General features: G+C 27.7%; 1 pseudogene; it reads right to left on the minus strand.

Annotated features, from left to right (window-relative positions):
* Positions 1-9103: 9103 nt before the first annotated feature.
* LOC145828831 (long-chain-fatty-acid--CoA ligase ACSBG2-like) lies at positions 9104-16609 on the minus strand (annotated as a pseudogene).
* Between the last annotated feature and the right edge of the window lie 7862 nt (positions 16610-24471).

Genomic DNA, 24471 nt, shown 5'->3' on the forward strand with positions numbered 1-24471 from the left:
TCCAAAAAACTTTAAATTATTATTTTCTAAATTAGTATATAGTTTTAATTGTAATAAATGTACTTGTAGGTAAAAGTTGTACTGTTTAATGTGAAGCGTTTTGATAGTTTATGTTTATTATTTATAACTTAGTCTAAATCTTCTATGAAGATCAACTGTAAGTAAATAGAATTAACTTTTATTTTTAATCCGAAGAACGTCATCACAAGGCTTGAAATATGTTGTATATAACAAGTTTATTTCAGTCTTAATATAAATTTTACTAAACTATTAAGCTTTTTAGAATTCGTGTCACTGTCTGACCGTAAACATTTTATTCAAAATCAAATATCACAACCGTTACAACTGTTAAATCAATACAACCTAAACCTAAAAATTTAAATAAATTAGTTGAAGTTACTTTTCATAGATATTTAAAAATGCACAGTTGAAAAAAAGTTTCAAAAACAACAACGGACAAAAATCAGACTTAAAAGTATCACCAGACATTATTTTCATCGACTTTTTAATTGGAAATAATGATTTAATAGTTTAAAGCTGTCAATCGTGATTCAAACTAAGAATAATATCAAAAAGTAATTAAGGGTTTTTCATATTTTAGTTTTGTGCTTAATGTTTAAATGATTTAATTTATTCGTTTTTAGTCAAGCGTTTTTAATTATTTATTTTTTGCACTTTTAATAAATAGTTAAAAGACTTTCAAAAATAGTTTGGATGATTCCTTAGGTTTTGTTTAATAATTTCAACATAAAACTACTTTCAATTTATACATCAAGTATTGGTTTTTGTGAAATCAAGTCGTTTATTATTAAAAATGATTTTTTTTTTACAAACTCATAGTTAATGCTAAATTTTTGCATCCTGAACTGATTGTTTTTGATTTTGTGTGTAACTAATATGTTTTACCACAGAAAGGCAATCATACGCCCTAGTGAGTCACAAACGTCCAGAAAATGGTCTCCGCGCCGAATGGACAAGGTGTAAAAACCTAGCAGATATTGCTCCGTACTCCAGTACACATGATCTAAACTTTAAGCCAATAGAAAGTTTACTTTTTTAATTGCATATTATTATTTTTCACTTGCCTAATGTGTATACTTTAATTTCTACTAACTACATAACTTAATTACTTTTTATGTAAGCTGAGTTTAACGTTTAAAAATTTACTAATAGTAGTAAATATACTTACCAGTAATAATTATGCGTTTGCTATCAATATTGTTATCAAATAATAAATAATAAAGAAAAAAAAAACTTATATTAAAAATAAAATACAAATTACGTAGTAAAGTCCAACTTTAACAAAAACATATTTAATTAATTTGAAATATTTTCTCATTTCTATTTCTAATAATTTGTTTGGAAGCAGTTCACAACACAACTGTTGTAACAGGTTAACAACTAAATAATTTCGAGAAGCGGTTTAATATTTTTGTAAAAAATCTTTTACAAACTTTCTATTCTACCAAGTCTTTACTTCACTTTTTCATAGTTTTATAGAGTTTTTTCAATCACATTAAGGGCATAGAAGGGGAGGGGGACAAACATTTTTTTTTAAAAAAACTAATGTTGGCTCCTGTTTTAAAGCTTAGAATATACGATACATTTTATAGAAAATTGAACAAAAAAAAAATTCAGTTAACTATTGAAACATAAAAATTTTTGTAAAAATTTTCCGATACAACTGTATCGAAGCAAAAATTTTCAAGGTTATGTTAGCTGATTCTTCATAATTTCTTCGCAATTTTGAAAAATTTACTAAAAATCTATTTCCTCCTTCACTTTCAAAATAATTTAATTCAAATTTTTAGAAAAAAAGAACAAATTTTATTTTATTGTCAAAAAGTCTTAAAACAGCTGCTCAAAAACTGCTGAAGGATATAGGTTTTTAGTAAGACAGTCTATTTTCATCTTTTAATTTCCGCCTCTCAGAAAGAACCTATTGAACGCTCTAACTTTGATCGCTTATATCTAAAAACTACTTTGAATTTTAATAAGCGATAAAAAGTAACAACTAGCTTATCTAGTTATGTAAAAAATAAGACTAAATTTAAAAAAGTGTTTCTCAACCCTCTTATGCCATCAATTTATGCAATAAAAAACTTTACTTGACTTTTTCTTTAAACATTTTTTCCTCCAATTAACAGCTGTAGGCACTTTTTTTATCAAATTTATTATCTAACTTGTCTAAGCTTTTTTTAAAAAATATTGCTGTTTCTGTTTTCAACAACTTTTACTTTGTAGCGTGTGGAGACCCTAAAGAAATAGAAAAGGGTCGTTGGACCCCTAGTAGCTCTGTTGAATTATGGGATGAATACAGAGGAAGCATCACTGTTGTCCAGCAAGTGCAGTACTCTTGCGATCCGAGGTACAAAATTGAAGAGGGATCAGTTTCTTATGTAAACTGCGATCACAACACCAACTCTTTTACTCCTGACCCGCCATCGTGTGTTTATATAGGTGAAACAAACGTTTTTGAGCTTGAAATTTTGTTTAGCTAACACACTTTCTTCTCAATATGTACTTGTGAAAAAGGTACATTTTAAAATTAAATGTAGTGTAATGTTTGAAATAAAGTAAATGAAAGTTTAAGTTTAGAAAGCTGTAAACTTACCGCTTTATAGAATTTTTATTGAGTCTGACACAGTTTACAATCAAATAAATGGTCAAGTATTGCACTTCTCTAGTTTTTTTAAATACGATCTAGAATTTTTCTTAAGTTGCTTGAAATACCTTTATTTAATAGGTTAAAAACTCTATAACTTTTATATTTTTCAATTAAGAAACAATATATCACATATAACTACTATTTTTTATGCAACATTAATTTTACCAATTTTTGAAAACTAACCGCAGGATGTCCAACCTCACCAATAAGTGAAGACGATCTTGAACGTTACAATTTGGTTAAAAAAGTCTTGAGCAGGGATCCAATCTACAACTCGGCTTTAATTTTGGAGTACGCTTGCAAGGAAAGCTACTCGATGCTGTATGAGGGCGATTTCGTTTATTATTGTCAGGAAGACGGAAGTTGGAATACCTCGAACATACCTCAATGTGTTAAAGGTAATTTCTAATCTTTTTAAGTTGCTATTGTAACACAAAGCTATATTGTATCTAAAAAAAAATGAAACGCAATCTAGCTAACTTTTAGGGCTTTTAAGTCTTTATTGATAATACAAAACATCAAAAAAATATAGATTCACAATTACAATAATGTTTTAGAGTTTCCCCATGCTTTTATAATTATAAACTGTTAAAAGTTGCTTTAGTTGTAAAATAATTATATATTCCAAGCAAAACATAACTTCACAGAATGCCCTTTGCTTGATGTGCCAGACGGGTCAATAGAAATTTTAGATCACAAGCATCGACCTGGTAATCGTTTGCCTGGAGAAGTTGTGCGAATAGAATGCGACAGCGATTTTGTTTTATATGACAGTGAAGACGTCTACGAGTGTTTGGACAACGGTAGTTGGAACAACACAAATGAAGCAATTTGCATGAAAGGTTAGATCAATTTTGAAAAAAAAAATTGTTTACTCTAAATAACTGTGTTACATTGTTTTGTGAACTAGACTTTCGTGATCTTATTTTGTAAACTTTTGATCAGTATTATGGCAAAAACCACTCAATAATTTATTTTTTTTGAGAATAAACAATTACTTAGTTTCACCGCAGAGCAGATTTACAAACTGTAAATCTGTAGTAAAATAATCAATAAATAAATTAAAAGTTATATTGATGCTAAAGAACCTTTAATACAAAAACTATTAAATTATAGTCTATAAACAATACAATACAACCATGGTATACAGTGGGGTATTGATATCTAATGGATTTAAAAAGATAAAACCTTTACAGAGTAAGAAGTTATGGAGTAGTAGGTACATATTATTAAGCACATAGTTCTAATAATAAATAAATAATGTAATAATGTTTAAAATAAAACCCGGGAGTAAACACTAGAAAATTTATGAAAGAATTTTTGTAGTTGTTAACACAGTTATATTATGATAACAAAAAATAAAATGGCTTTTTGTGGAAAATATTTGATAAGCTAAAAATAGAATGAGGGTTAGATTTCAGATGTTATATTTAAAAACTAAGATATAAATTAAATATATTTAGTTGAGAGATAAACAAAGAAAGTATAATCTACTAATAATCCAACTCAAAAAATTATACTCATTCAACTTAAAAAAACAATAATAATAATTCACAACTGGAAATGGGTATGTTATAAAGCATGCACAATTTATCTTATATCTTAATGAGATATATTTTACTAATAAACAGACTTAAAAAAGCGAAAAAATAAAAACAAAAAAGTTCTAACAATTTAAGACTTAGAATGGGAATACTATTATAATGCAAGTACAAGTAATAAAATATCTTAATAAAATTTATACCTATGTGAGATATAAACTATAAATATTCATAAGTAATGTGGGCATTGGGTTACCAGCTCGTTTCTCTTGTTTAAAGTTTTTCTTTTGTCTGCTAGGGCTATATGGAGTCTTTCTAGGTTACATAAAGTGAACATGTTAGTATGGTTTGTGTTAGATTTTACTGATTTAACTATTTTCCATTCAATTGAGTATTTTATATGGTTACTGTATAGATCCCATAGGTGATTTGCAGGTTGGGTACTGTTTTTGGGTTTGCCTTTAAAAGGTTTGGGGAAAGAGGTTTTGTGTTCATTATATTTAGACTTAAATGTTCTTTTGGTTGAACCAATATGAATTTTGTGGTCATTTACGGATGTGGAAACTTTAGCTTGATATATGACGTTATTTAGGCAATACTTTTTATCCACGGGGCAGTTTGTTTTTGATGTACCGTTACAAAGTTTTTTGTTTTTATTTGATTTTTTCATGAGTTTTTACTTGTTCTAAATTCTATAGTTAAAAACTGCTTAATACATAACAACCACAACTTTTGGGTTTTCAAACTTATGTCTTTTTAGAAAAGCTATATTTTAAGGCTTCTTTTAACAGCTATGTTCTTAACAGAATGTCCTGAACCACCTAAAATTAGTGAATACGAAGCGGAGTATGAATACAGCCTAAAAAACAACCGGTATTTCTTAGACACCACTGTCAGGTACACTTCTTGCAAGGCCGAAAATTACGAACTGTTTCCTGCAGACGTCAGAAACGGAAAAAATCTTTTGACATGTGGCAGGACTGGCCAGTGGAGCCCGAAAACAGCACCAAACTGCGGTCTAAGTGAGTTCTACTTTTAACTAAAATATAGCAAAAATTTTGCTGTTATCAATTATAACAAAAGTAGGTATAAATAGAATATTTTTCTTAAATGCTTTTTTAATGATCTTTTCAATTTTTTATCATCTAACCACCGTTCTGTTTTTTTTTTCGCTACTTTTAACTGTTGACGTGTTGCAACAGATTGCGACGTGGACCCTATAGAGTGCGAAACTGGACTCCCCTGCTCTGATCCTGCAAGTGGGGTGATTCTTTATAGTGAGGTTTACAGGGATGCTACTGGTGTAAACGTTGCTGATGATGGCAGCGAAGGAAACTGGGTGAGGCGCAAAAGATGGGTGTCCTGCCAAAAAAATTTTTATATTAATGATGCTAGTAGAAGATGGATCACTTGCGAAACTGGAAAACCTTGGTGGCCTTATCCGTTGCCAAAATGCCTTAGAGGTTGTATAATTACAGCTAAATTTATAGCTTATTTTAGCCACTTGTAGTTTACAACTAGTTTTGTGTAACGATTTGTTGATAAAAGTAGTCTTATGTTTCAAACTTACGAGTACATTCAAACAAGCTGTGTACAAATAACATTTATTTATTTTAATTAATTTATAAAAAAACAATTTTGCTACATTATAGTTTTGTAGCGTTAAATAATTTTCCTGTTTTTTAATAGAATTGTTAGAAAAATATCATAGTTTTGTATTTACACAGAAAATATAAAAGCAAATTGTTATTTTTTCAACAATATTTTGAAAACATAACATTAGTATAGACTTAGTGTTGCTAGATATAAATAACATATATTGAACTAATATATGAAGATATTAACCACACAAGTAAATTTTCGTTTTTTACAGCATGCCCAAGAGATTTTTCTGATTACGATAATGTTTCCAGTAGGGAGTTTTCGAATGAAAACAATTACGCAGGTGGAAAAGTGCGAAATGATTTCTTTGTTGGAACTACGGTCAAGTACACATGTAGTGCTGGCTTTGTAGCTGCGAACGACGGCGAATCGACTTGCTCGGAACATGACGGTTGGCAACCGCCTGTTACTTGCACTGAGCTGTGAAAATAACCAGCACTTTGATCATTTGTTGTTTTTCCAATAATTTTAATTTCTCTTTACTTTTTTATAGGTTTTATGGTATTAAACTTGACGCTTGTTCTTATTTATTATTTGTTTTAGTTTGCATTAAATATATTTTTGTTTACTTTTCGTTATTCTTTTAATTGTTTTTCAGTTAAATTATTTTCAACAGGCTCTTCTTTTTATAAAAAAGCTACTACTTTTAACTACATACTTTTTCAGTCAGAATTTTGCGTACACATGTGTTTAGATGAAAGTTTAATAAAACTCATTAACTTGAGAGACTTTTTAAAACCTGCTTTCTGACTATTTTTGATAGTATCCCTAGCATAATAGATTTCATTAAAGGTTGTCAAAATGATTCTTTAAATCAAGCTGTAAATAAAAGAAAAAAATTTGCATTAATAAATCAACTAGATTAAAAATAAAATTAACAATTTTTCTGAAACTTTAATTTACACAAAATAACTGTACTTAGTCACTTAGAATTATAAGGATGAATTAAATAGATGGATATTCAATAAGTTGAAAGTAAAGTTAGCATATCAATTTAAATTTGATGAAATTCTTATATGAGTTGTAAAAACTTAAGTATAAACTAAAAATGCTTTCAATTTGTTTTTATTCTCATAATACAAACTACGCATTATCAGCAAAATTAGAGATAATTTAATTGTTTTCTTACTTTTGAAAAAAGCTAAACTAACTCAAAAAACTTTATCGTTTATTTTTTTTTTAGCTAATCAAGCTTTGATTGTATTCGTTTAACATAAAAACAATCTAAGTTAATATTGATTAATTAAAGCAAAGTAGTTTAGACTTACTTTTAAATCTATAAACTAATCAAAATATTTTGATGCAAATTGATTACAAAAATTAAAAAATTTTACTTGTATACATACAAATTGTTACATTGAAAAGTTATTAAAAAGTAACTCAAGTAATGAGTCTATTAAAAACATTTTGCGAATTTCTTTATTTAAACGAAGTAAAGTATATCATCAATAAAATTGGGACATATTTTTACTTACAAAAATATATAAAGGTAGTTCATTGTTATTAGTTCAACTACAAAACGACTAGCAAACACATTAAGACTGGCTCATTTAAACTCTTGCTAACAACTGAACACAAATGATAGGCCTGGTAATAGAAGACTTGTAGTTGCAAGATATTTTTACAAATGAAATTAGAAAATAAAAACTTAAAAATAACCCTTTTTATATCTGAGATAATTTATTGAAAAATATACTACTTTAAATTGATTAAAAAACATAATTGTTTGATACTTTTGTATAAGTGAAACCAATGGGCGTTGGTGACCCAACATCCAAAGGTTCATTTACCCTAGAAAGCTTACGCTTAGGGCTTAACCTGAGTTTTACTTTACTATTGGGATTTGACATAATTATTACTTTAGTCTAGACTTAGTGTTGCTAGATATAAATAACCAGGCACAACAATTGAGTGGGTTTCTCTATTAAACGGACTTCAATGAATACAAAACCAATAGTAAAAATCACAAGAACTATTAACTATGTAATTTGTATACTAAAATACTGTAAAATAACCACTTTAAAAAACTCAATAATACTTTAAGAAACAGAAATATTAAATGCAAAAACAACTGTTGAAAAATAAAAGAACTATATAAGTATGTCACTTATGTGAAAAATGCTTTATATTTAACCACTGTAAAAAATGCTTTTAATAAATCACTTGTTGAAAATCAAAAGAGCTATAAAAATGTACAGTAAGAGAATTACTAAACTTACTTTAAATAACAATCTTTAAATCTAATAAATACAATTATAATTATACCACAGATGTTCTTGTGCTAAAACTTTATTTCAACTAACGGCGTTTCACTGCTCTCAAATAAATTTAAGAACAGATCTACGGAGTCTGTAAAATATTAACACACATTAGAAAAAAAGCAGAATAAGCATGTATAATTATGTATAGTGTTTATGTAGGTAGTAACTATAAATGAACTTTATGGTTTAAAAACAAAGTTTGGGATAAAAACATAAAATTATAAAATTGTCTACAAAAAATACAAATTTAATAAAAGTAGGCACTAACCTCAAAAAGCTCTAAGAATAGGCAAGTTTTTAAAATAAAAATTAAATTGAGTTGTGCAGAAATGTTACGTCATAATATATTTAACATATTGGTCAATAATTTATACACCTTAAAAACATGAAGTATTAAGCTTGCAAGTGTATGTAATTGTAATGTGAGTGTTGTGAAATAAATTAGTACATAAGTAGACAGAGTTATTTAAAGTAGAATCGTCGGTTGTGGGGACAAATATTCGATAAATCTTGCCGCTTAAACAGAAGTAGGTCTTTATCTTCTGCTGCAATTACTGCTCTTTCTGTATTGCAAGTTGGGCAAATTCTACTTACTCCGTTGGATGCATGTTTGATCTTTGAAACAATACTCCACTCCATGTTTGGCCTTTTACCATACCTGTGAAAAAAGCTCCAGACATAATCCGATAAACGCGTATTACAAAAAAAATTATCATAGATAAACTTAGGTTAATAAAGTGTTTTACATGTTGCAAGTAAACAAATAGTAAGTTATTATTCCGATAAGTTGTAGAAAAAGTTAATAATACTTTTTGTTTTAAAAAAGATTGTTGAAAGAAAATTAAAAAAAAAATGGTATAATTAGTGATAAGTGCTTTTTTTTGTTGTAAAATAGTTAGTAATTTAGTCCACAAAATGCAAATTACGTGTAAATTTGTGCTATTATATCTAAACTTGATTAACAAAAAAAATTACTTGAAACGCACATGAAAGGTTAGTAGAACAGAAAGAAAGATTTTCGAATCGCCCAAAACAAAACAATTTTGAATAACATCAGGTATTTGATTTCTCACTGAAGCTTCAATTCTCAACGATGGGACGTTTTTGCCACCGGATGTTATTATCAAATCTAAAGTGTGAGTGTTGAGTTTGCACATAATGTTTAAAAAAATAAATAAGTAAAACTATTTTCAGATTAAAAAAGTTTTAATATAATAAGTAAATATTATGATCACACACGTTGGATTGTAAAAAGATTTTAAAATGATTTTTTGCAATGTTATTAAAGTTAAGAAAGTACGATAAAAACGAAGACTTAATAAGATTTAAAAGTAAATTTTTAAGTTGTTGTTCATTTAATTTCAAAACATTTAGTTTTAGCACTTATATATTTACTTAAACCATTACTTAATTATTACCATTCCCTTTTTTTAGAAGTCACACATCTTATACAAAACAACTTTTTCTAATGAAGAAGATATTTATCAAACACTGACATTTTACTGTAATATTCTAATTTGAAACTTTCCAACCTTTGAATCTTCCCGTTACAAACAAGAAGCCATCTTCATCGGAATGACCCTTGTCTCCGGTCATGAGCCATCCCTGGTTGTCATAGCAGCCCTTCATTTCTTCACCCATGCTCAGGTAGCCCATGCAAATGTTTCGACCCCACAGACAAATCTGAAAATTGTTTTTATCAAGTTATTTTTCAATGACTAGTTAGCAGAAATAGAAAAGAAGAATTTAGTAACATTAAATTAGCATCGTCAAAAGATGTATTTGTTATACACTATGTAGTTCAAAAAAAATTTATGCTGTTATTGTCACCTTAGTCAATACCAAAAGTTGACATCAAAATTTATAAAAGCAAATCATTTCGTAGAATCAAAACAAGTCTGCAATCTAGCTAAATTTTTTTTTTGTGATGAGGACATTACTTTAGTTTTACCTCGTTATTTTGATGATCGACTCGAACTTTGGTTCCCGGCAGGGACTTGCCGACCGACTGAAACCTGAACTTTCCCGGAAGAGACACCGAACAAACGTGCGGACCTGCAAAAATCTACAGCACTTTTTTCAAGTAAACTAAAATGACTATTCAGTTACAGGTTGTTGTTGAATAGATGCAACAAATGAGTATATGTGACTAAAACTTTGATTTATTCATAATGATATTTTGTAGCTAAGTTTTTTTAAAAAACAGTGAGAAGCATTGTTATTAATATACTTTCTTGACTACTTTTCTGTTCAAAAATACGTGTCAAGCACCTAAAACTTAATAAAGTTTACGTAAAACTTGTATTGTTTTATTACAAAAGTTAAATTTCATAGAATATTATATACAGTTTCGCTCAAACAAAACTCTCACTAACTAACTGAGTCGAATTTATCTAACACAACCGACACGTTTTAGAAAAATACTTTTAACAACATCAAAAAAACCACTGAACAGCTACTGACCGTAAGACTCGCTCAGTCCGTACATTTCAACGAGCTGTATGCCGTTCGACCAGCAGCTCAGTTGGGTTCGTTCGCCCAGCGGCGCGGCGACCGACCCCATCAGCCAGCACCTGTCCAGCCCCAGCGTCCTCCCGACACGCTCCAGTGACTTTTGCGCCAGCCTTCTCCCCACCCAGCCCGCCGACTTGCCCCTGTGTGGACGGTTCGGTGGTCTTTTGATTTAGTTTAAAAAAAATCGGTTGTTAAGAAGGCGGAGTGTAAATTATTAATGTGCAGGCAAGACGAGCGGTTGCTAAAAATTTATTGTTTAAAACTTAGATTTATTTTTAAAAATTATTCCGAAATTAAAAAAGTAGCGCGCGTGATCTGTTAATGTAAGTTAATGAGAATCGTCTATTGGTCATTTAATTAATATCAACATCGAACAACTTTGCGAACCCGCTGCTTTTAACTTGCACGGACTTCAGGCTGACGCTCTCGCACCATCTCTGCCACATTTCTCCCAACCTCCCCCAACTGCCCTCCTTCCAACTGTCGATTCTCATCACTATCTTCTCCCAAACTCGGGGAACTCCCAGGAAAACCGTCGGTTTGACTAGCTTCACCGTCGCCGCCAATTTGCCCTGATATTTTTCATGTTGACCAAGTGTGGATTCAAAGTTACATCGTTAAATCAACAGTCAAGGTTTGTAACTGTTTAAAGTTGTGAACATGAATTTGTGGTGGGAGATATTAATAGATTACAGCAGCTACTCTACTACGTTTTTAAAGTTAAAAAACTAAGGAGCATACGTTTTCACTAAAACTATAAAAAAATTTGAATAGATTTGTTTCGCTTCCAATGCTACCCACCTTGAGCGCATCTTCAGGGGCAAAGTAAACGCAACATTTCGCCACTAGAGGCGCCTATAAGTCGCACATCTGGGCAGTTATGTGGGACAGGGGTAGGAGACCAGGGTTTCCATGGAAACTCCGCTCCATTGGCAAAACGCGCGTGACGACCATGTGATCTGTTGTTACATCACAAACAAAATGATAAAACAAAATAACAAAGAAGTTATCAAACATATAAGTTTTAAACAAAACTACTGTAGTTCTTTAAAAAAAATTTTTCAAAGACTCTCTTAAAATTTTTACCACTGATCTATATTATTTATAATGTTTTAAAACATTATTACTTTGTTCTATATTTTTATGAAGTACTTTCATAAAAACATTTACAAAATCATTATCAACTATTTAAAAAGCACTTAATTTGTTAAAACATTCCTAAAGTGTTTTGCGCATATTTTTCACAAACATTGTCGTGGCTCAGCATGACTCTTTTCGGCTTCCCGTTGGTTCCAGAAGTGAACACTAGTTGGCAGCATTCGTTCGGACGTTGCTTCGATATTCGATCTTCAACTAACTCGTCGTCAACTTCATTTCCTAACTCTATGAACTCCTGCCACTGTTAAGTGGTTGTTAGGTGTTTTCATTGTTTATTTACACTGCCAGCGGTTATACCGATGTATACCGATGTATACTACTGTTTTCCGTTTAAGAAAGCACTCAAACTCAACACAAAAGTGTCAACTTAATCAGTAGTTTGTACTGAACAAAGTAATTAAAAAGAAAATATGATGTTTAACAAAAATGTTTTTAAGTTTTACAACATACTTTGTATATGTTTTGCTCGAGCCTCTGAAGGTTTCATTCATCAAAACAATCAGAAGGTCATGAGGTAGCTCTTTCCGAATCTAAAAATATTTGTTCCTTTTCCTTTCAGAAACAAAAAAGCATAATTATACAAGCAAAAAAAACATCGATAATTTGTATTTTATTTTTAATACAAAGGCAGTCGTTTTCTTATTGTTTTTTTTTACTTTTGTATACTGCATAAAAGTCAAAAAAATACTTTTTTAAACACAACAATTACAAAATTACGTCGTTTATGAGTAGTTACACTGGTAAATCTACGTATTTACAAGAAATACTTGTTCAAGTTTTAGTTGAAGAAGGTTAGCTAAACCTGATTAATTTTCTTGAGCTGTTTCTCATTGCAAAAGATAAATTTTGATTTCGTCACTCTGATCACGTAACTGCATGCCTGTTCGCTGTTAGTTGTGTAAATTCCACATCCTATTCCACTGTGATGTCATAAAAACAAATAAATACAAAATGATTTGTATTATAAACAACTTTAAAGTCTCCCAAAAAAAAGACTATAAATTTAAATCACAAAGCAAGTTTAAATAATTATCTAACGAGGTAGGTGACTTTGTTAGACATAGCTCTGTCTTAAATACAACAAAACTAAGTCATCATAAAGTAATAAGTTTAAAATATTAAGGATTAAAATGTAAAAAACTTAATTGATATATTTATTTTTTTTTTTTCAAAAAGCAAGTGAAGGCCAATTACAAATAAAACTTTTTTACTATAACTTTATTTCGTTTATCTAAATTTATGAAAATATAAGAATTTAATGTTTTCACCTACGGCTTTATAAATTTTCTAAGAATTAACCTTTTTTTGAATGTTATTTTTAGAATAAGCTTTAGTTTACCCTGCTAGTATTGAACCCATGTTTGCAAAAAGCCAATCTGGTGAGTTTGGTCCAATGATGCAAGATACGTCTTTTTGGTTGTGTCCTAACTTTGAAATAGTATTTGTTTGTTTAACAGAACTTAACTAAATAATCAAACTATAAAAAAAAAAATGTTAAAGTTCTATTTATTTTGATTTATATAGAAAAAAATTGCAGTAAAGTTTATTCATTCTTCTTTATTTTCTTATGTACATAAGCTGTAAAAACTCTAAATGTTTTACTTCAAACCAAATTTTTTAGTAAATATATTTATAATGTATTTAATCACGGTACTATTTAAATCAAAACTCTTCGTGTTACATTTTTAACTCACTTCTAATGAGTCATGTTAGATATGGATTACTTTGTTGGGGTAGAGCAAGCAGAACCAAAATTTCAGAGATCAATAAACTTGTAAATAGAGCTGTAATGTGCATACATTTTAAAAGTTGGAATGAAAATATTAGTAGTATAAAAATATCAAAAAAAATTTTAGATGTTGAAAACATGTTTCGGTATGAGTTAGGAGTCTTTATGTACAAATTCAAAAAAAGCATGTTGCCTGTTAATTTCAATCCTTACTTTACAAGTATAAACAAGATTCACAACCATTCAACAAGATTTTCAGAGACAAATTACTTTTTTCCTCGAGTAAATAGTCTTTACGGTTCTAAGTCCTTGTCATATCTTGGATGTAAGGTATGGGAGGAAATTCCAAAAAGCTTAAAAGAACAAAACTATCTTATAGCATTTCAATCTTGACTGAAAAATGTATTGCTCATAAATCAATCAGACAAAAGTCAATCTTAATTTTCAGTTTTAAATATTATCTCATAAAATAATTTCTTAGTTATTAGGTTTTACTCTCTATTTTTTATTTATTTTTTTTTGAGAAAAATCAATGGCAGCTGTGTTGGCTGGGTGTGAGTAGAGTTGATTTGGTCTTGGGTATAGTTTTTGAACAAGCAGTTTTTATTTACTAACTTGATTTTTTTTCTTTTTTTTATGTGAGTTTATAACTAAGTATGATTACAATTTTTATTTATTTATTATTATTTTATTATTTTTAAAATTTTTAAAATAATTGTTGAGTTTTTTTTAGAGTAACAGAGTTTTTGAACAGAAGTAGTTGAAACTTACTTAGTTTATTTTTATTTCTAAGTGAGATTTATTAATTAATTTTTTATTTACTTAAGTAGTTGTTAAGTTTTTTTTCTTATTTTTTGTTTTGTTTTTTAAACACATTTAGTTTTAGAAAAAGAAGATATTTTAGTTATAGCATTTGCACAACTTCTCCCTTTTTGTTCTATTATTGACCTTTTTATTGCATTTTTTAGGGTTGCTCTTGTAGAGAGGGCAACAAGAAAAATGTGAACGTACATGATCTTAAAAATTGAAATCTTTGGGAGGAGACGGTGTGGTGCCCATGGTAGACTATGATTTTCATGGTTAATATTGGCAGTAATGGGTTTAAAAAAGAGTGCATACCATTTTTTTTTCCTTTAAGAATTAACTTCTTTAATTAGTTTGAGTTTAAAAAAAAATCATACATTTAACTCAAAATTAGATTTTATCAAAGTTTTAAATAAAGCTTATCAAAGTTATTTATACATATATGGTGTGAGGCTCGATGACCGAAAGGTCTTTCTCCACACCAATCCATTGACCATAGTTGTGTGCTTCACTTTTTTCTTTCTTTCTTTCTAGTATACTAGTAGTATTAATTTTGAACTTTATATCATATATAAATTTAGTTTTCAGTATTACTTATAAAGCAGTAAAACTTTATTTAAGTTGTTTTTCTATTTTACAAACACACTGACGCACAGTATTTATGACTTATAAAACAGTAAAACTATGATTAACTTGTACTTTTATTCTACAAACACACTGCAAACAGTATTTACGCCTTATAAAAGAGTAAAACTATGATTAACTTGTATTTTTCTGCTACAAATACACTGACGCACAGTATTTATCCCTTATAAAACTATAGTTAAGTTGTTTTTTATTCTACAAACACACTGACGCACAGTATTCATGACTTATAAAACAGTAAAACTTTATTTAAATAGTTTTTTTTTTCTACAAACACACTGACGCACATTATTTTTGACTTATAAAACAGTAAAACTATGATTAACTTGTATTTTTATTGCTACAAATACACTGACGCACAGTATTTATACCTATAAAACAGTAAAACTATGGTTAAATTGTTTTTTTTTTCTACAAACACACTGACGCACAGTATTTATGACTTATAAAACAATTAACCAAGAGATTTAAAACCATCAAAACTTTACAGACTAAAGAATTTTTTAAAAACACTTGACGAAAAAAAAACAAAAAATTTGTAACAACATTAATGAAGGTTAGCAATGAAAAACTTTAATTATTCTTACTCACATTTTCAACTTGAATTAACGAAATTATGAACATTTGAACTTTTGAATAAAAGATTTCAATTCTAGATCCAACTTATTTTAGCTATAATTTCAAAACTATTAAATACTTCACATTAGTTTACAAAATACACCAAAACAATACAAATTTTACAGACTAACTTTATAACGAAAATGTTATGAAAGTATTATGGGGTGTTCATATACCTAGAATAAGGGAATGATTTTCCAGCTTCAACCATTAAATGGTGAAGCGTATTAACTGGATATTTTTTTAAGAATCTATATCTGTATAGATGCTGCTCAACCTTCTTACTAACCCCTCTCCTCTTGATTACTTCCTTCATGTCACCCCAGTGCCGTTCAATGGTTTGGGTGTGTACCCACGGGTTTTCGAAGTTAACAAACCCGATTTTATGGTTCACTGTGTGATGTTCATAGTTCATCAGTTCACCATTGCTGTCTACCAATCTTTCTATGTCGTTGTAAGACGACCATTCGTCGGACATTATAATGCTCCCCGGTCTTATGTGCTGAATTATGAGGGGCTCAAGGGTAGTCATTCTTCTGTTTCCTTCGAGGCCTAGAGCGACATCAAAAAACTTTTTGCTTTGCCGCTCTATGCCTCCGAAGATCCAGTTGGATGATTTTTTCCTGTTTCTCCCCTGTCCTTGTTTTACAGTACAGAAGTGGGATTCATCTATCTCCACTACTACTCCAGGTCCGCCAATAATATCTTGTTCTACTGCATCCTGACAAACCTATTGATGTATTTGTACATCAGTTATGAAAATTTTCTGTACTACATTCAAAAACATTTTAAGTAAGTATTTTCGTTAAAAAAAGGAAACTAACAAATTAAAGCATCATAGACTCCTTAAATTATAAGCTACAATTTTTATACAACTAACTTGGCAGAGGAATTTCAACCAGGTGTTCGCTGAATTTTCAGATATTCCGATTTCTTTGGCTACGTTACATGCTTTTGATTCACGCAAAGTAAATTCATAACAAAAATTTACTGTTTGTCTGTAGGTCATTCTCAGCCCTTTAAAAATAGATTAGTTTCAAATATATAGTAGTTTAGAAAAATATCTTTTTTTTCTTTTTAACCAAGACTTGATATAAAACATAGAAAATATCATTTTCAAGATTTAAGTTGAGCTTCTTTTAAATTGTTTACAATTATTATAGCTTACTTTCAACGAAGGTGCCTCTTCTTTCAGAAATCTTAAAGTTACAGCGGTTTAGGCGAGAACCTTTATCGCAGCGAAATACTCCACTTTTCCTTTCATCCCTTAAGAGATTGAGTAGATGAATAATACAATTTTTAACGGAATGTATTTAAATTTTTATAGTGATATTATATATAAGATTATTCTAACCTGCAAACTTGATCACACTTAGGACATAAAACTGATTTTGGAATTATCCAATGATTTTGCAGGAATTTTTTGTAAAAATCTCGATCTTTCAATAACTATAAAAATATAAAAATCTTAGTTTTTAAGTTATAAATATATTCTCAACAAGTTTAAAATTTTATATACCATCTATTTGTTTCCTTATATTTAACTTTATAATAAAGGTTGTCAAGAAAACTTGGACTTAAAATAAAGCTGAAGTAAATTAGCAGAAATTTAAAAAATTACTGAAAATCTATCTGTTCCCTCATTTTTTGAGCTAGAGACATCAAATTTTCAGGAAATGTTTCTTTTATAGTTTAGAAAACTTCAAATGTTGGAATTATTAAAACAATAAAAGATAAAAATATCTATAAAACAAAAAAAAATGCTTTTTTGTTAATAAAAATTTTATTTTTCGAAGTTAAAAAAATTCCTGCATTCAATCTTTTAAAAATTTAATAATACACTTTCTGTAAAATTTTGAAGAAGATTGCTTAGTTAAATGAAGGAGGAGATATATTTTTTGTGAAATGGTCTTTTTTCGCGTTTTTGTTTGCACCTTCAATTGAGGTCACCAACTTTGATCGCTTGTATCTCAAAAATTACTTTGAATATATCAAGTGGTTAAAAATGTCTAAAGCTCAAATAAAACTCTATAAAATAAGATCAATTTGAAAAAATCTAGGCACCCTCCTATTCCCTTAATGTTCTTCGTCATAATTACTGCACTTATAGCAAAGTTAATATCTGACGAAAAAAAATTCAAACTTTCATCAAAAGATTACATTGATATAACAATATATAAAATTTTAATCTATTCTATTGATAGATCTATTTAAAAAAGGCTGACAGTTTGGTAAATGAAATTTTTTTCCATGCCATTTGATTTTCTACAAGGTTTTATTTAATGTACATGTCTTCTTGTCTCTTTTTAAGTAGATAAATTAACTTTTGATAAAAAAATTTAGTAAAAATATATATAAAGCTTGTATAAAAGTGTTTATATATAGATATTATTAGTGCCTAGGACCATTAATTTTAAGCGCACTGTTTTGGTTTGAAAAAAAGGTTACATATATACAAAAACTGTGTTTAAAAACAAACGAAAATCTTATATAAATAGCACTATTCCACGTTTTTAACATTGTAAAATTATTTAATCTAAACTTGATTAATATACTATAAAAACTGTTTAGTTTTGCAAAATTTTCGAGGTGATGTAGCCAGCCAAGATCAAAGTTTATTTAACTTCACTGTAATTAAACTGAGATTAGAAAGAAAGAAAATGTGATCACTCAAAATTATTGTCAATGGATTGGTGTGGAGAAAGACCTTTTGGTCATCGAGCCTCACACCAGACATTTTATTTTTTTTATCAGTAATATTTTGTAACTTTTTTTTTTATTTCATAACATTTTACAACTTTTTTTGAGAATAGAAGCAAGACTCAATTACGCTAAATCTAAAAATCTTATCAATTGTTTAACTTAATCCGTCAACAACATGTCTTCATTACAAATTTGGCCAGGGATACAAATACAGTTATCCATTTTTTATTAAAGGTTATTAATAAAATAAAGTTACACAGTTTAGAAAGTGAAAATGTTTGTTTATAATAATGTTACTTGTGTTGTATAAATGTTTCCGACAAGCATTTTTAATTAAGGTAACATAAAAAACAAAGCGATAAATGTTTCCATATTAATAAAGAACGAATAGTGTGTATGCAACTATATACATCCGTATCTGTACATGTATGTTAATACAGAATAATCAAAAATTTACTGTTTAATAACAGACTAATGTATTTTTTGTCTCTATATGTACTAAAGGTTCACTTTTATAAATAGTATAAAAATATGCGATCGTCTATAAAAATACAACAAAAAACAACCTAACCATAGTTTCACTGTTTTATAAGGCGTAAATACTGTGCGTCAGTGTGTTTGTAGAATAAAAAAAAACTTGAATAAAGTATTACTGTTTTATAAGGTATAAATACTGTGCGTCAGTGTATTTGAAGCAATAAAAAAAAAAACTTAAATAAAGTTTTACTGTTTTGTAAGTCATAAATACTGTGCGTCAGTGTGTTTGTAGCAATAAAAATATAAGTTAATCATAGTTTTATTCTTTAATAAGTTATAAATACTGTGCGTCAATGTGTTTGTTAAATAAAAAAAAACAACTTTAATAAAGTTTTACTGTTTTATAAGTCATAAACACTGTGCCTCAGTGTGTTTGTAGAATAAAAAACAATTTAACCATATTTTCACTGTTTTTAAGGCATAAATACTGTGCGTCAGTGTGTTTGTAGCAACAAAAATATAAGTTAATCATAGTTTTACTCTTTTATAAGGCATAAATACTGTGCGTCAGTGTGTTTGTAAAATAAAAAACAACTTTAATAAAGTTTTACTCTTTTTTAAGTCATAAATACTGTGCGTCAATGTATTTGTAAAAAAAAAACAACTAGACCATAGTTTTACTGTTTTATAAGGCATAAATACTGTGCGTCAGTGTGTTTGTAGAATAAAAAAAACAACTTAACCATAGTTTCACTGTTTTATAAGGCACAAATACTGTGCGTCAGTGTATTTGTAGCAATAAAAATACAAGTTAATCATAGTTTTACTGTTTTATAAGGCGTAAATACTGTGCGTCAGTGTGTTTGTAGAATAAAAAACAATTTAACTATAGTTTCACTGTTTTATAAGACATAAATACTGTGCGTCAGTGTATTTGTAGCAATAAAAATACAAGTTTATCATAGTTTTACTCTTCTATAAGGCGTAAATATTGTGCGTCAGTGTATTTGTAGCAACAAAAATATAAGTTAAACATAATTTTACTGTTTTATAAGGCATAAATACTGTGCGTCAGTGTGTTTGTAAAATAAAAAAACAACTTTAATAAAGTTTTATAAGTCAAAAATACTGTGCGTCAGTGTGTTTGTAGAATAAAAAAACAACTTAACCATAGTTTCACTGTTTTATAAGGCATAAATACTGTGCGTCAGTGTATTTGTAGCAATAAAAATACAAGTTAATCATAGTTTTACTCTTCTATAAGGCGTAAATACTGTGCGTCAGTGTGTTTGTAGAAATAACAAAACAACTTAATCATATTTTTCTTGTTTTTAATAAACCCAAGTACTGTGCTTGCATCTACTTTTAGAGATAAAAACTATTAGGTAGAATTTTAAAAGCAGAACAGACTAACTTTTAACAGAGCATAAGTTTATTTTTTTATTATTTTAATTATATTTGTTTACAAAAAGTAGTTATTGTTAATACTTTTTTAAGTTATAAATAATAATAATATTTTATATCTAAAGTTTAGTTTAAAATAAATACAAATGATCGTATAATTTTTATTTATGTCACAATAAATTTTTAAAATGTTAATCGAAGTTGGAATGTCACCAGAAATTACAACATTTTGTTTTGCTTTGAAAACTTTGCTTTCTTTCCGTGATCTGTAAATATTTATAGTTATAAATATCTAATAAAGTTTCTAAAAACACATTAGTTATCAAAGATAAATTAGGTGCACTGTTTTGTACCTGGTAGTAAATAAAAATTTAGAGCGTACTTTATGCGGTTGCGTACTTCTTATAGGCGTACCTTATCGATGTCTTGACTTTTAAAAAAGTATCTCCTTGAAATTTGGACCTTGTAGCAAATATAAGTAGAAAATCAATGTAAAATTTAATAAAAGTTCCTGTAAATATTGTTGAATAATGTGCGTCGATTATTTTGTAGAAAACTATAACTTTTTTTTATATTTTTGAACCCAATAAATTTTTTTGTACCATGTTAAAAATTACTAGTTTAAAAACTTATAAAAAATTTTGGAAAAGAGATTAAATAAGTTAAAAATCACTTAGAGAGAGTACTAAACTTATTTGAAAATGAGCAGTGTCAATATTAACTGTAATTTGAAACAAAGTAGTTAAAAAAAAAACACTATTTGAACATATGGTTGTCATCTTAGACGTTAAAATAGTTTGAGTTTACATTTAATTTGTTTTCGAACAAAAAAAATTTAATGATGACAAAAAGTTTTAATTATATGATAGATTTTTTGAATCAAATGTTTACTATTTAACATGTAAAAATTGTTTAAAATTCCAGGTTTTTTTTATTAATTTCTTTAATTTCCAGTCTTTTCCAGATTTTATAGCATAAATTTTCAAGCTCAAAGTTTTTACAGGATTCCAGGTTTTGTGGCTACCCTGTAATGTAAGATACGGTATATGGTAGAAAAAAATGGAATAGAATATTTAAAATAGAACACAAAACTCTACTTACAGACAACTGAAAACTAATTGCTTAAAAGTCAAGAAGAATATAGTTCTAACACAAAAAGCTAAAATTATTTGACTAATTTGTTTTTGTACACTACAATTTTTGAAAGTAAAAACTTAAACAAATCAATAAAAAAATTCTATAACCTAGAAATATTTAGCAGCAAACAATGATGTAGTGGAAACCGAACCTTCACCAAACAAAAGTTTTCTTTGAACAAAGCACTATAACTATCATTATGGTAATTGAAGTAGCTTCAGATTTCGGTTGGCTTGGCGTTTAGCCAACAGATCCTTCGTTCTACTGAGCACAAAAGATAGCTTTTTTTAATGAAGTAAAATCATTCAACCGTATAAATTGATGCTAAAAGCTAAACAGTAAAACACAACATAAAAAAATTTTGAGTGGAACAACAAAATCTTATAATATTTGAAGTTATAAGCAGTAGTAATGGTGACACAGTTAACAGCACATAGATAAATCTAATTTATGTTAGCCTAATCTAAAACGGTGATAGTAGCATGAATATTATAGTATTTTAAGTCCATTTGTATAGTTGAATTTCTCATTATTTATAAAAGATATTTAGTTAATATATATCTTAGTTTATATCTAGTTAATAAATTTAGTTAATACATAAAATTTAAAAGCTTAAGGTATATACCATAAAAGTTTTTTATTGCAAAAAACTTTAGTTATTGATAGTGATTAGTTAAATAGTTTTATATGAACTCTGTTCTGCCAAAGTTTCAAGTTTTTGTATATATTCAAACAGACTTATAGGAAACACTTAGGTTTTCATTTAACATCTAGTGTTAAATTTTCCATACAAAATTGGTTGACCTCCCTATAATAGCCTTAGTAACAGTTCGTTTGTTTCTTTTCTCATATAATTTAAATTGCCTTTTTGAAATTATTTGAAGTATATTGCTCTGAAAAAGATAGAGGATATCTATTTTTAGTGAATTTAAATTTCAGTAAGGTAACTTCAATTAGCCCTGTTTTATATCAGCAGAGCTAATCTGATTCCTCTACTGACTTAAAAAAAAAACAACTTATAAACAAACAAAAAATTTAGAATCAAAAATTTTTGAGTCAAAAGGTGTGAACCAGCAGATGTGGGCCAGGCAGATCACCAAATTATGATGAGAAAAATGCTTGTGCTGAGTTTCGAAACCTCACATGCGGAAATTTAATGATTACGAGCCTCACGCCTTAACCGCTCGGCCGTCGGGAGTTGCTAGAGGTATCATATATAGCCTTTATAAAATTTATAACTTTAGAAACTTTTCACAAATTTCTGCACTGCAATTATATTCTTAAATGTAAGCTCAAGAAATATATGCTAAAACAATTAAACATATGTCTAATTTGCTAATATAACAAAAAATAAAAAATGAATTCATAAAACAAACATAAGATACAAAATTATTTATTTTTAAATTTAATAAATTTGTTTACAACAACTTTAAATCGTTTTAAATGTTCTTTTGTGGTTATTTAAGCCTAAATGTTCATTTTTTTGTAAATATTTTTTATTAAACATGCACAAATTACATTTTTAACTAGTTTTCTAGTTTATGTGATAAAAACCTCTACTTAGGACGTTTTAAAGTTTTTTTGTATTTGTTTTACCAAAATGTTTGTACTTTTTAAGATTATTTTTTTTATAACTGCTTACCAAACCATTTTAAATTGTTTATAGTCATAGAAAATTGTATTACCTATACAAACTTTTGTTATGTATAACTGCCGATCGGATTATTAAACTATCTGAGTTGTAATAAATGTTGTCAATAAGGATTGTAGGTAGAAATGTTTATGAAAAGTTTTTTTTTTGTTAAGTACATGAAGAGTAATTGATTTTTTTTCATAAAACTTTGTTTAAGATAACTTTAAAGACGCTTTAATTGTGTTTTGATTTCTGTTAAAAAGTTTATTTATTGTAAGTTTATATACTATAACTGCTTAAACTACATTTTTATTATTTTTTGTAATTTTTGTGCTAAAAACCTCTACATAAGAGGTTTTATAAGCGTTTTTATGTTTTTTTCCTATTAAAAAGTATATTAAATATTTTTTTTAAACTGTTAACTTAATATTTAAATAGTCTGTCTAATTTATGTAGTAAAACTATATTTTAGAATTTTGGATGCTATAACTTTGTTATCGTATCTATTAAACCTTAAAAGTACATTATTCTCTACTTAAATTGCCTATAAAGCCATGCCTCTTCCAATAACTAATGTTAAATATATACAAAAGGGTTCTACTAAGGACGTTTAAACGGTTTTTCGTGTTTATTTTAACTGAAAGACTTATTACTGAAAACATTTAATTGAAAGTTTTAAAATTATTACTAATAACTACTAAATATAAATTCTAGTTATTACGTTGAAAAAGATTTTTAGTTTTTATTTTAAACATGAATTTTATTAATGTTATATTTTATTTAAAATTGATTAAACTCAAACCTTTAAATCTATAAAATTGTTTTATTACGTTTCAAGAGTTTCTTTTTTGTTTTAAGAGAAAAAGTATATTCGTTTACCAGTTTCAACCATTTTTATATCTTAAAGTCTAAATTCTTTTCAATATACCATTTATTACTATACTATAAGTAAGTAAATGCTACTTTTCATTAGTTTATATTTAAAATAGCAACAATGAATAAATTGATATATGTTAAAAATATACCTTTGTGTAAAAAAAAATAATAATACTTTAATTTATGTTTTTATTAAAACTATTTTAAAATCATGTAATTTTATTTTACGTTAAATGTACCGAAATTATAAAAGTTTTTGTTTAAAACTTATAAATCACTATTATAAGTTTTATTAAACAACATTTATTTTATCTTAATATCTAATTTATATAAAAATAATTTTCAATTAGTTAAGGTTGATTTTTACATGTAATTTCTAAATAAAATAATATTTATTTAGATATTTTAACCTGAAAACAACATTTTTAATTTCTACAAATAATGAAAAATAAATAAAGTAAAGTGTAAGAATACAGGAAAAAATATTTGAAAATATGCCTGTTTAAAACTGATATTTTAATTTAATTTATCCAACTTGCATTGGTTTCATCGCTATTTAACTATTTACGATAATGAACTTTCATATTAGATAACAGTGAGCTTTTTTTAAACGTTGAACACTTTCTTAAAAAAAGCTATCT

This window comes from Thalia democratica, chromosome 2 (genome assembly GCF_965202585.1).
Source record: "Thalia democratica chromosome 2, ktThaDemo2.hap1.1, whole genome shotgun sequence".
Lineage (NCBI taxonomy): Eukaryota > Metazoa > Chordata > Thaliacea > Salpida > Salpidae > Thalia > Thalia democratica.